The sequence below is a fragment of the Nannospalax galili genome, unplaced genomic scaffold, assembly GCF_000622305.1.
Source record: "Nannospalax galili isolate Female #2095 unplaced genomic scaffold, S.galili_v1.0 scaffold123, whole genome shotgun sequence".
NCBI lineage: Eukaryota > Metazoa > Chordata > Mammalia > Rodentia > Spalacidae > Nannospalax > Nannospalax galili.
Window position 1 is genome coordinate 397,010 of NW_008350332.1, and position 12,331 is coordinate 409,340.

At 46.5% G+C, this 12,331-nt stretch overlaps 1 pseudogene; it reads left to right on the forward strand.

The window, feature by feature from the left end:
* Positions 1-4,946: 4,946 nt before the first annotated feature.
* Positions 4,947-5,422, forward strand: LOC115072799 (annotated as a pseudogene).
* The last annotated feature ends 6,909 nt before the right edge of the window (positions 5,423-12,331 follow it).

The following is a 12,331-nucleotide window of genomic DNA, read 5'->3' on the forward strand; positions in this document are numbered from 1 at the left end:
GGGGGAGGGTGGCAGGGGAGGGGGAGAAAGGAGGTAGTTGACAAAACCCAGGCCAGGCTACTCCCAGGGGCTGAAACTCTGGGAAACAAATTTGGAAACATTATCCCACAAGATCTCCGTGGAAGATATTAAGCTCAGAAGCCCCAAAGGGCCCCATTGAGGAGAGGCCAGGGCCAGGATGCCAGAGGCTCAGCCTAGTGTGGGGGAAATCAAAACAGCATGAGCCAAAAGGCTCAAGAAGAGATAAGGGATTAGACTCCCTGGAAAGCCAGTGAAGAAAAGGGGATCTCTAACATTCTTGAGTTCCCCATAGAAAGGGGGCTGGTGCAGCTGAAGAATGAACTGTGAAAAGCTGAGTTCTACACCAGGGTCTCTGATGAAACATAAAAACCAAAATATTCTCCCACGGGCCGTTTAGGGAAAATGGCCTGTGATCCCATTCCAGGGCTGGCTAATGCAGAGAGAAGCCTGGGGAACTTTGCAAACCCTCCTGAATGTCTGCAGAGGCATGGAATTGTGAGTGGAGCAGTGGGTTTGCCGTCCCCCAGTAGATGAGTTCTTATTGAAATTCAGAAACAGAGTAAACACCAATCAGCATGTTTGCACTGTGGGTTTCTCTTTGGTGGTAAAGAGCTTGCATCTTGAATTGGATTCCAATTGTTCCCTGGGAAGCAGCCATTCAGCCATTTAAAAAAAAAGTTGTGTGCTTTGTATTTCTAATTAAGTGAGAAATCTTTAGGCAGCTCTAAGCGTTGAGATGTGGGAGGTGGGGGTAGCTGCTCCTTAGGGAGCTGCTTAGACTGAGGGCAGTTTCTGGGTGTAGGGCTGCGATGGACTGTATCCTTGAACTGTGAGCCCAAATTAACCTTTCTTCCTTAAGCAGCTTTTTGTCGGAAACAAGAAAAGTAACTAAGATTATTTGTTGCATTATCATCAGGGGTTTGGGGGGAGCTCATGGCCTTTAAGCTTTGGTAAGATTAGAAGGCCCTTCTCCATGCTGACCTCAAGAGAGGAGCACTAACTGACCTTCCACTTTCCTTGAGTCTCTCCAGCACTAGTGCCCATTTGAGTTGGAGATCGCGCTGCTTCCTCTGAACTGCCAATAAAAGGGCCATGCTATTGATACTATCCTCCGCAAACATACAGGTAACATACAGGCTCCAGCTTCATTGTTTGAGGTGGCTAGTGTCACTGGAGTTATTAGGGTCAGAGTCGGGGCCCTGGCAGCCCTAACAAGCTAGGCTCAGCCACCTGACATCAGTAAGCCAATTAAAGACATAATTATTAATGAAAAGGAAATTTATTCAATATGGTCACAATAGAAGGAGAGGCAGAGGTCCAGAGATCCCCTAAGCCCATCTTTCAGGTCCTAACATGAGGTTTAAGTTTAAAAAGAGGCCAAGAGGTGTGCATGCATAGCTAAGCAGTCCTGGTCAAAGTATGGTCCTGCCCATCACTGACCCATCATTGCCTCAGCTCCAGTCTCTCTTGCAAGGTGGCCTGAGAAGTTGATATAAAGCTGTGAAATCTTTTCCTGGAGATAAGCTCCCCTCTGGCTGTACCAGGCCCCAGCCTCTTCCTTCTCCTAGCATGATGTTCCAAAGAAACTTCAGCTTCTTGGGGTCCACTGTTTCAGAAGTTTGATAGTCAATAGCCAAAGGGAGAGGCAAATGGAAGGGTGCAAGTGTCTCTTTAGAACCTTCTCATTCCTTCCAGGACGTTACATAGGGAGACCAAGTCTGCTGACCCATGCTGGGGTCCCATGTTCCCTATTATCAGGGAGCTGAGGAGAAGAGATAATACGGGTGAGTTCTGAGCCTCCCCTTGCCTGGGAGAAGCAGCACTTGAAGTACTGCCCTCCTGTCCACTGAGGGTGAGAATAGCAGAAGAGAAAGCCAAGGCTGGTGCTGCTCAGACATGTGGGAAACTAAAGAACAGAAGAACCCTGGGAGGCACAGATGATTTGGGTCAAATTGGAAGTCACTTGTATTAGGTGCTGTTGACTGCTCATTGCTGTGGGCGTCACACAGTAGAGCTGTGCTTCCAGCCCCCAAATGGCTTGATGTGGGTATCTGAGTGATGAGCGATGTGCCACAGCATGACCATCTTGATCCTTGACCGCTTCTATCTTGTGGTCCCCATGGGACTAGGGAAAGAGAGTGTGTGAAGGGGGCATTCCCCGACCTCGAGCACCTTAGACTAGAACTGACACAGATCATTTCCATTCACACGAATGTTCTAGTTCTTTATCGACAATTAGAAAATGTCTCCATGGAGTTAGGATATAGCTCAGTTGGTAGAGTGCTTGCCGAGCATGCGTGAAGCTCTGGGTTCCAGCCCCAGCACTATACAAAGCTAATTGTGGCGGCATATGTCTGTACTATCAGCACTTGGGAGTTGAAGGCAGAAGAATCAGGAGTTTAAGGTGATCCTGGGCTGTCTATTTGAGTTCAGGGCCAGCCTGGAATACATGAGACCCTGTTTCAAAAAGAAAACATTGCCCCAAATGCAGCAGCCTATATCAAGATTGCTTTACCATGACTTTTCAATTCAAAAAAACTCAGTGTAGACTGCCTGCTTCTGTCCCATTTGGTATCCCCCATGCCAATCTTGAGTTAAGGGATGATGCTCTGGAGGTCTGTGTCTCCCACATCAGCTGCTAGTGTCTGCTGGTATGTGCCTGGTGTCTCCAACAACAGTATCTCACTTGGATTTGTCATGTGTGCTGGGCTGCCTCCTAGCACAGGGCTGTGCTGCCAGGGAAGAGTCCCAAAGAGAAGACTGGGTACAAGCTGTGTTCTCTTTTGGGTTTGGTGTGGTAAGCTCCATGGACCCATGTAGATTCAAAGGGAGAGGACCCAGATCCACTGGCTATCTCTAATACAGTCTGCTACAGTGGGTGTCCTTGTCGAGAACTAGTCGTAGGGAGACCACCTTGATGCAAGATAAGCTAGAAAATGTAGCCTGAGCCCAGCAGCCATTTCACAGAGGTAGTGATGGTAAGAATGCCTGTGACCACTGCCACGTGTGATAAGGAGTGGTTTCAATTAATAAATGAGCCTGTTGCAGTTCTCACGAGTCAAATGGAGCTGTCTGCAAAGACATTTATAGGGAAGCAGCGCCATGCTGTGCACATGGGAGAGGGGACCACGCTGGTTCAGGTGGCAGTGGCCAGCTCACACTTCCCACCTTCGCTTCATTCCAGCTGCAGAGGCACAGCAAGGTGGAAGCTCTGGGGCGGCCCTCCCAGTCTGGTCTGTCTGCACTTCTTCCAGTTCCCCAAGTCACAGACCTCAGACTGCGGCAGCAAGCACAGTAGAGACAAAAGTAAACTCCCAAGCATTCATTGATTCATTTATTGAACAGACTGACTGCACCTCTACCATACAAAAATGCTGGGCTGAGTGCTGGAGACACCCATAAAGTAGATGGGTAGAGAGGAGGCCACCATGCAGCCAGCTCTTAGTTTGACCTGAAGTCCCTTTGAGCACACTGCCATCAAAGACAAGCTGCATGGATGACAAGGAGTCTAGTGACTTCCAGAGCACACTGGTGGCTGTGTCCATTAACCTAATTAAACTGCTTAACTGGTTAACAACTGCATGCTTGCCTGTGACATGTCAATCAAGGAGGAGAGTGACATGATAGGGTTCTTCTTGAGGGATGCTTATGTGGGGGCTTCATTCTAACAGCCGGGGTAGCATGTGTGCCTTGGAATACAGCGGCAGCTGAAGGGATTATGTGTGTGCTGCTGCCACTAATTTGCATTTAATTGTTATCTGTATTCATTTAGGGTCCTGGCAATGAGCTGCACTGTGTATCAGCCAGACAGGCCAGAAGATCACGAAGTTACCCTAGGAGGGTTTCAGAGGGATGCTCACTGCATTTGTAACAAGTGGCATTTTGGCATATGAGAAGCATTTTCCCTCAGAAAAGAGACAAACCATGAAAGAAATGTCAGAATCAGGAATGGAAAAAAAAATCACTGGGTGCCTTTGGAAAGGCTTCTCCCCACCCACCCTTGAAAATCCAGACCGTCTTTTATCCTTCCTTTCAGCTGTAGCAGTAGCACTAAAGCATGTTTTTTTCTAAATTGGCAGAGAATGAGTGGTATTTAAACAAAGAACACATCAAATGTGGGACAACTTCATAGGAAGAGCTTAACAGAGAGAACAAAGAATGCAGAAGCCCAGAGCCTGGCTAGTTTGGATGACTGTCAGGGGACAAGACTTCACTGGTCATCTGGGGAGATTAATCTTTGTTTTTTTAAAAACTGAAATCCACCGTACACTGTGCCCCTCTTTGAGTACATAAGATGTGATCGTGGAATCAAAGACTTAAAAAGCAGCGGGGGAGAGGGCGCTGTCAGTAAAGTGCCTGCCATGAAAGTGTGAAGACATGAATTTGGATCCCCAGTATCCACAGAAGGAGCCAGGTGCAGCATCTGTGCCTGTGCTCCTACTGCTGGGGATGTGGAGATAGGAGGGTTCCTGGGGCTCACTGACTGGCCAGTCCTGCCAAATCAGTGAGCTCCAGGTTCAGTGACAGGCTCTGCCTCAAAAGTAAGAGAGTGAGAGTGAGAGCGAGAGAGAGTCACTTTTAATTTCTGGCTTACACACACACACACACACACACACACACACACACACACACTGAGTTCCCCTGAGCATGCATCTTGCTTCAACAGCGTTTGGACAGACCCAAGGACTCCCTCTTCTTTAAAAAACAACTTCCAACTGCCTTGCAGTCGTTCAGAGAGGAGTGTGCCCTGAGTTCCCCTGAGCATGCATCTTGCTTCAACAGCGTTTGGACAGACCCAAGGACTCCCTCTTCTTTAAAAAACAACTTCCAACTGCCTTGCAGTCTTTCTAGGACCATCTCCTCTCCATCCATATTCATCTCCTAGGACTATCTTTTTGCAATTAGCTCCATACTGCTGGTCAGTCATGACCTCCGAGGTTCATGAGAATTATTCCACTGAGGTGGAGGCTATTGTTAACCGCCTGGTCAACTCCAACCTGCCAGCCTCCTACACCTGCCTCTCTCTGGGCTGCAATTGACTGAGGAGAATGTCTCCTCAAGTTGTGAAATCAATGCTGGGGTCTTGTGTTCTTCCAGGATATGCTGAAGTCATCTCAAAATGAGTGGGATAAAACCCAGGAGGCCATGGAAGCTGCCCTGGTCCTGGAGAAGAACCTGAATGAGGCTCTCTTAGATCTTTACATCCTGGGTTCTGCTTGCACAGTACCACATCTCTGTGACTCCTGGAGAACCATTTCCTGGACAAGGAGGTGAAGCTCATCACAAAGATGGGTGACCACCTGACCAACCTTCTCAGGCTAGCCAGGCCACCACAGACTGGTGTGCCCAACCACTGCTGACAGACTATCTTTTCAAGCAGCTTACCCTTAAGCATGACTAGAAGGTCTCCATGCCTTCCAAGGGGTTCCCTCCTCTGTTCTGCACCAGCTGGTCTCTGGATCTCCTCTTGAACCTCTCCAGCCACTAGGCAGCTTTTTAACCATGCTGGAGCCCCTCCTAAGCCTTGGACAAACTGAAAATAGAATTTTTAAAAATTTTTTATTTAAACAGAACAAAAGTGTTCAGAACCAGGGTTTCCATACACATTTGTGTACGGTCCTTTTGGGAGTATTTACCACGAGCTGCTTCAGGAATGTGCTGCTAAATTATTACTCAAAACATGCATAGGGTTCCTCTAAACAGATGGGCATATGATTATTTTTAATTTTTATTTTAGTTCTGGAATAATTTATAGTTCAATCTAGGGAATATAGTAGGTTTGCAAGATGAATCCAACGTGTGTGTGTGTGTGTGTATGTGTGTGTGTGCGTGTGTGTGTGTATTTACAGTTTCATATGTGACTTTTAGGCTGGCTTGGAAGGAATTTCTTGAAAAACAACAGTTATGTGTTTGAACGATACCAAAACTGCAGGGAGATGTCTGTGAATTAAGGCTTCACTTGCTTATTTGGTCAGGAGAGTCTTTCTCTGTATGTCTTTATTAACAGCATTGTCATTATATTGGCTCAAAAAAATCTCTGAAAAATGATAGCAGTGCTGGAAATGCATAGGCAGAGAGCGGGGGCTTCTGCTAAGAGGGAGTAGATTGACCTCACATGTCTCTTGTTCCCTTCTCAAGGTGCAAGTGAAAGAATAGAAGCAATAAATCCTCGAAGTCAGAAGACAATAGTGGGCAAACATTTAGAGAGTTCCTGGGAAATGAGAAACACTTGAACATGAGATGACTCAGGAAAATGGAGGTAACTAAACTGAGATTCCTGGAAAGAGATCTTGCCCAGAGGCGATCAGGTTTGCCTCTCACCACCAAAGGAGGCTCAGAAGATGGGGCCACAAAACATGGCTTTGAGTAGGCTGGTTGAGGGACCTTGAAGAAGGTTAAGTCTCCAGGCAAATTCCTACCTCCCTGGCCCTGCCTATAAAGAACTTGAAGCTCAGTCTTCTTTAGGGAATTGAGCCAGAAATGGTATTTATAGAAATGAAAACAAACAAACAAAACCCAGAAAACCAGAAGTGTCTATGAGGATGGAGAGAGCTGCAACTCTCACGCAATACTGGTGGGAATACAAAAAAGTGTGGTCACCATGGGAACCATTACACAGTTCCTCGCAAAATTAGAGAATGAATATATTACCTCACAATTCCACTGCTGGGTATATCCCTTAGAGAATTAAAAGCAGGAATTTGAACAGGTATCTCTCTATCCTCTCTCTCTCTCTCTCTCTCTCTCTCTCTCTCTCTCTCTCTCTCTCTCTCTCTCTCATCTACCTGCCTATCTATTTTGGTGAACAGGTGAGTTTTATTAGGCTTACTTACAGAAACACGAGTGAGGGGTTATTTACAAAGGAATAGACACATTACCAGTGGTTTCAGCACAGAAGAAAATGTCTTTTTTTCCTGCAGCAATTATTAACTGTCTGTGGTTCCTCAAGGAGTAATTAGGCCGCATGAGCCCCTCCCTGCTCCATGATGGGATGCTGATGAGACCAACATGTGCAGGGCTTGTGCAGGTAATCACAGCTGCTGAGTGTTGAGCATACACCAATGTTCATAGCAACTTTATCTACACCAGCCAAAATAGAAACAGCCAATGATGAATGGGTGAATAAAATGTGCTATACACAGACTCTGTTGTCATCCATTCCCACCCTGTCAGACCACACCCAATTTATTCAAAATTGTTTCTCCAGCTTTATTGGGGAGGTATAAGTTCAAGTTCACAGACCATTCAGTCTTTTCATCCCTAGTTTACTTTTATCCAAAGTTACACATCCTTTCCAACCTCCACTGTGTTCAGTGGAGATGGGGCAGGCACCTTTCAGTACTTTGATACGTTAATTCTCAAGCATTCCAACATATATTCATTATCTTTTTCGGTGAGGTACCAAACTGCAGTTGCTGAGGAGATGCCCTGGCCATCAGACCCAAGAGCATAGTTTTACTGGGGTTAATTAAAAGTCTTTAGTTCAGGTTACATCCGTTAATAAAACTCATTCCCACATATGTGTGTGTGATGCGTATCTAGGCATGTGTTTTGTGACTTGTGTATGAAGGTCAGCGTAAAATCAGCTCTCTCCTTCCACTGTGAGTTCTGGAGACTGAACCCTGTTTATCAGGCATATGAGACAAGCACCTCCAGAGCCATCTTGCCAGCCCTCTTCCAATGTTTTATTAGCAAAGTTCTCATTAAAACATTAAAAATCAGCAGTTCCAGCATTTGGGGGCCTGGGATAGGGAGATAATGGGTTCAAGGCCAGCCTGGTTTATACAGTGAAACTCTGTCTCAAAAATCCCAGCAAACAAACAAACAGGCAAAGCATAAAAGCAGAAATGAATAAGACATGAAGAATGAAGAAAGCATCATCAGTGGACGAGAAAGAGTAAGATCTGACTAACAGGAGCCTTAGGAACAGAAAGTACCAGAAACAGAAGATGGAGTGTTCAAATTACCACAGGATCAGTACAAGAAAAAATTTCCAAGCAGAAGGCCACAGTTCTGAATTGAAAAGGCACACAACATGGTCAGAATGAGACACCGAAGACTGAAAAATGGCCTCCAAGGAGAATAGTATCATGGGCCTTGTGCTATGGAAAGGCACTAACTGGTTGTCTAAATCAGGTTACATACAAAGAGCTGAGAAAGAGAATAACATTGGATTTCTCGATTGCAAGACTGTAAGCCAGAAAACAAGGGGTCAGCGCCTTCAATATGCCAAGGGAAATGGCTTCCTACCTAAAATCTTATCCTCAGCCAGACGATCAATAAGAATGTGCTGGTAATCTTGTCTGTGTAGAATTCACTTGGGCTTACTGGTTCCCTAAGGCCCTGCTCTGTAGGCTAGTCAGAATGAGAAAGAATCTTTGCAACCAAAGTCCTTTCTAAAAATGTTTTCTGTTCCTCTGTTCTTTTCAGTATGGTGCTTGGCAAGGTCTCCTAGTGGCAGAGAATGAACACAGTGGAGGGCCCAGCTTTCTGTGCTGTGTCTCTACCAGGAGCCCTGCACCCTAGTTCAGTCACTTCCTGCTTCCTAGCTTCCTCTCTCGTTTGACAAGAGCACATTCTCCAAGAGCACTGAAGAAATGGAAATTTCTGAGCACCAGAGTGTCTGCAAATGTCTTCATTTTGTCTTTAAACTTGGTGGTAAATAATCTAAGAAACACAGGGAAGCGTGGGGGTGTTGGCTGGCCTGACTTGTCGCTTGCCAGTCAGTTTGCTCCATGAGGGGCTTTCTGTGGCCTCACTCTGACTCCCCTTGCCCTGTGCAGGTGAGTTTCTACTTGCTGAGGGAACATGGTGGAAACCTACAACCGAGACAAGCAGGCCTGCCAGGGTCTTTAGTCAGGCAGGCCTGACTTCTATTCCTCGTCCACTCCTGGCATGCCCAGTGACTCCGCAAAGGCAGCAACTGTTGACTGGAGGAGATGGAGCAGTAGTAGGGCACCAGGCTCTGTATCATCAGCTGGGGGCCTGGGAGCTGGAGCAGAGGCGACAACAGAGACGGTTGTACAACCTCTTCCGGCTCCTAATGGGCCGCACCCAGAGAAGAAACTGCTGTAAACAGCTCAGCTCGTAAACATCAGCTTCCGACTGTTCAGAAAGCAAAGGATATTTTTCTTCTTTCTGGTTTAAATACAATTAAAATCTTTCACTGGGCGTGGTGGATCACACCTGTAATCTCAGCACTTGTGAGGCAAAGGAGGGAGGATTGCAGTGAGTTGGAGGCCAATTTTAACTACATAGTAACAGGTAGTACGGACTGTCTGTGGAGTGAAACCCCACCTCAAAACAAAACAGACCATCTCAGTTTAGAACAAACAGCCCTGAAGGACTGGTTATGGAAGGTGTAGCACCCTCAGAGCACCCTGTCTTTCCCTCTGGCTACCTCTCAACCTGGCAACCAGTAATTGTTATTCTCCTGGTCAAGTGAAGGACTGTTGAGTATCCATGCAAAATTTGATTTGGGGATTGTGCAGAAAAAGAAATCCAGTTCCCCAGAGGACCAGCTGTTTTCAAACCTTGGCATTTACAGAATCCCATGGGGGAATTTGTGGAAATGATACATCCGGTTTCCAGACGAGCCCATCAGGAAGAGATAAGAATTTTGCATTTTTAAAGCAAACATCTCAAGTGATTGTGGAGAGGTGGCTGTACCCCCCTGTGCCACCCCCCGTAGGAGAGGGGGGACTACCTGCTGAAAGTTCTAGTAACTTGTAGGCTGCTGCTTGATTCATTTGAACAGTAGGTAAGGGATGAGTTTTATGTTTTCTTGGAATAGGGGCCACATGTAGGACTCGTAGCTCTGGAGACCACATTGCCCTCTCTAGCCCTGTTGTGTTGGACACTTCCTACAGAAAACCAACCCCATCCCTGTAGTATCAAACACCGTAGAATGTGTATATTATTATCTGAACAGGGTCCTCTGAGAAGTGCTGACATCCTATCTCACCCCTGAATAGCCCCCATTTTCTAATATTTTACTCCAAAAGCATCAACTAGGTATTTACTATGTGTCAGTGTTGCAGGTATTCAGAGGGCACCTGATTCCAGGCTCTTATGTTCCAGGACAAAAGATTGCAACAGAGTCACATGATTAGAAATAGAAAGAGACAGCTTATTAAGAATGAAAAAGTGCTCCCAAGAATGGGGATGGGCTGGTGAGCTGGGAAGGGCATATGTCCCAAAGCTCTCAGCCAAGAAACATGTGACCCCTTATAGACGTTTACATAGCACCTACCACCTTGCCCATGTCTGTACATCTAGGACTTTCCTTGAGCATGCTCTGGTGTATGAAGTCCAGGTGAGGAAGTGCTTCTAGTCTTTCCCTGCAAAACAGGTTTCCTTTATATGTTCATCTTTTAAAATTTTTATTTTTTAACCTATGTGTGTGTGCATGTGCGTGTGGGCACCGTGGAGGTCAGAAGAGGGTGCTAGAATCCCCAGAGCTGCAATTACAGGTGGTTGTGAGCTGCCCCATGTGGGTGCTGGGAACTGAACTTGAGTCCTCTGGAAGAGCAGCAAGCACACTTAACTGCTGGACAGTCTCTCTAGCCCTATATGTTAATCTTGGTGCAGCTTTCTGCAATCTTTATTCTCCTCCCTGCCACACGAGGCCCTGTGTGGGTTTAGAGAGATGGAAGCTTTAATATCTCACTGAGGGATGAGGAGATGGCTCAGTGGGCAAAGAGCATTCTGAACAGGCATGAAGACCCAAGTGTGATCCAAGAATCCACATATAAAAGCCTGGCATGGTGGTGTATGCCTGTAACCTCAGTGCTGGAGAGAGAGAGAGAGAGACAGGTGGATCTTTGGGTCTTCCTGCACAGCCAGCCCTGCCTTCTTGAGCTCCAGGTTTACTGAATGACACCCAAGTTTGACCTCTGACCTCCACACGCAAGTTTGACCTCCACAAACATGCACATATGCACAGCCCTCCCCTGACCATCACTGGATCTGTGAGTAGTTTATCTGAGTAGGAATGCACAAGGCACCACGGTCCATGTGGTGAGGTCAGCGGGGCCCAGGTGGGTTGTGGTGAGCAGTGAAGACTGGCAGGTGTGAATCTGGAAAAGCAGCCTTTGTTCACTGACAACAGTGAAACTGCAGGGAGTTGCTTCCTCAGACCCGGCGCTGTGAAAACCTGGCCGTTTGATGCGCTTGGGTGGGAATGGATGTTCCATGCTTGCTTGAGGGCCTGAGCCTCCTGGGTTGTTTTTGACATGGGGAAGTAGCTTCGGCTTCCAAATCTGGCAATAAGGGATTTGTGCAAAGCCTTCTACAGTTGGCTTCACTTTGCAGTTTCCAAGGAAACGGGACCCTGAGTCCCTTCTTAGACCTGCTGGTATCAGGCTGTGATGTTTCCTGAAAAAAAAAGAAAAGGTTTCAGATGAGATGCAACCAAGGCCGTGTAAACAGTCTGTCTCCCGATACCACAGCACAGCTACAAAATGACAGGCATCCCTGTCCTTTTGAGTGACTGTTGCTTTCTTTCCTAATGGCAACTTTTCCCCCAAAGACTCCCAGGAGCCCACTTCACTCTTCCTCCACCTGAGTAATGACTGCCCTGACCTGTTTCCAACCTGCCTTTGCTTTGTGGCAACATCCAGCACAGACTGTTCACCTTCCCTTGTCTCTTCTATCCCACCTTTCATTATGTGTGCATGTGTATGTTTGTGGGTGCATGAGTATTTGTGTGTTTGTGTGTTGAGGTCTGAGGACAATTCAAGGAGCTGATCACCTTTTGAGCTCACTGATTGGCTGGCTAAAAAGACTCTGGGACCCTCCTGTCTTCATCTCCCCAACTCTGGGATTGCAGGCCAGTACCACCACACCGAGATTTTTATATGGGTTCTGGGGATCTAACTCAAGTTCTTAATGCTTGTAAGGTAAGCACTTTGCCAGCTGAAAGATTTCAATAGGTTATGCTTAAACATAATTCTGTATACTTTCAAACCTAGTTGCAGCTCTCCTGACTCTTAGTGAGATGTTCTATTGTGATTGCAGCTTCTAATACCCTTTGTGTAAACAAGTTGATAAATCTGATATTTGGGTCAAAGATGGCAAAATAGGGATTTCTCTTTTTCAGTGGTACACTGGTGCATGTTTTACAATGAGGCCCTGGGAAGAAGTAATAGTCAAAGACTCTGGTTTGTGATGTTTGCCTGTGTCTATGGAGTGAAAACACCAATCTGATCAACTCAAGCTCCCAGGGTGACTCACAAAACACGGAGTTGAGACGACACCCAGTCAGCTTTCTGAAGAGACCCACGGTCAGCTCTCAGAGCTCAGTTGGTAC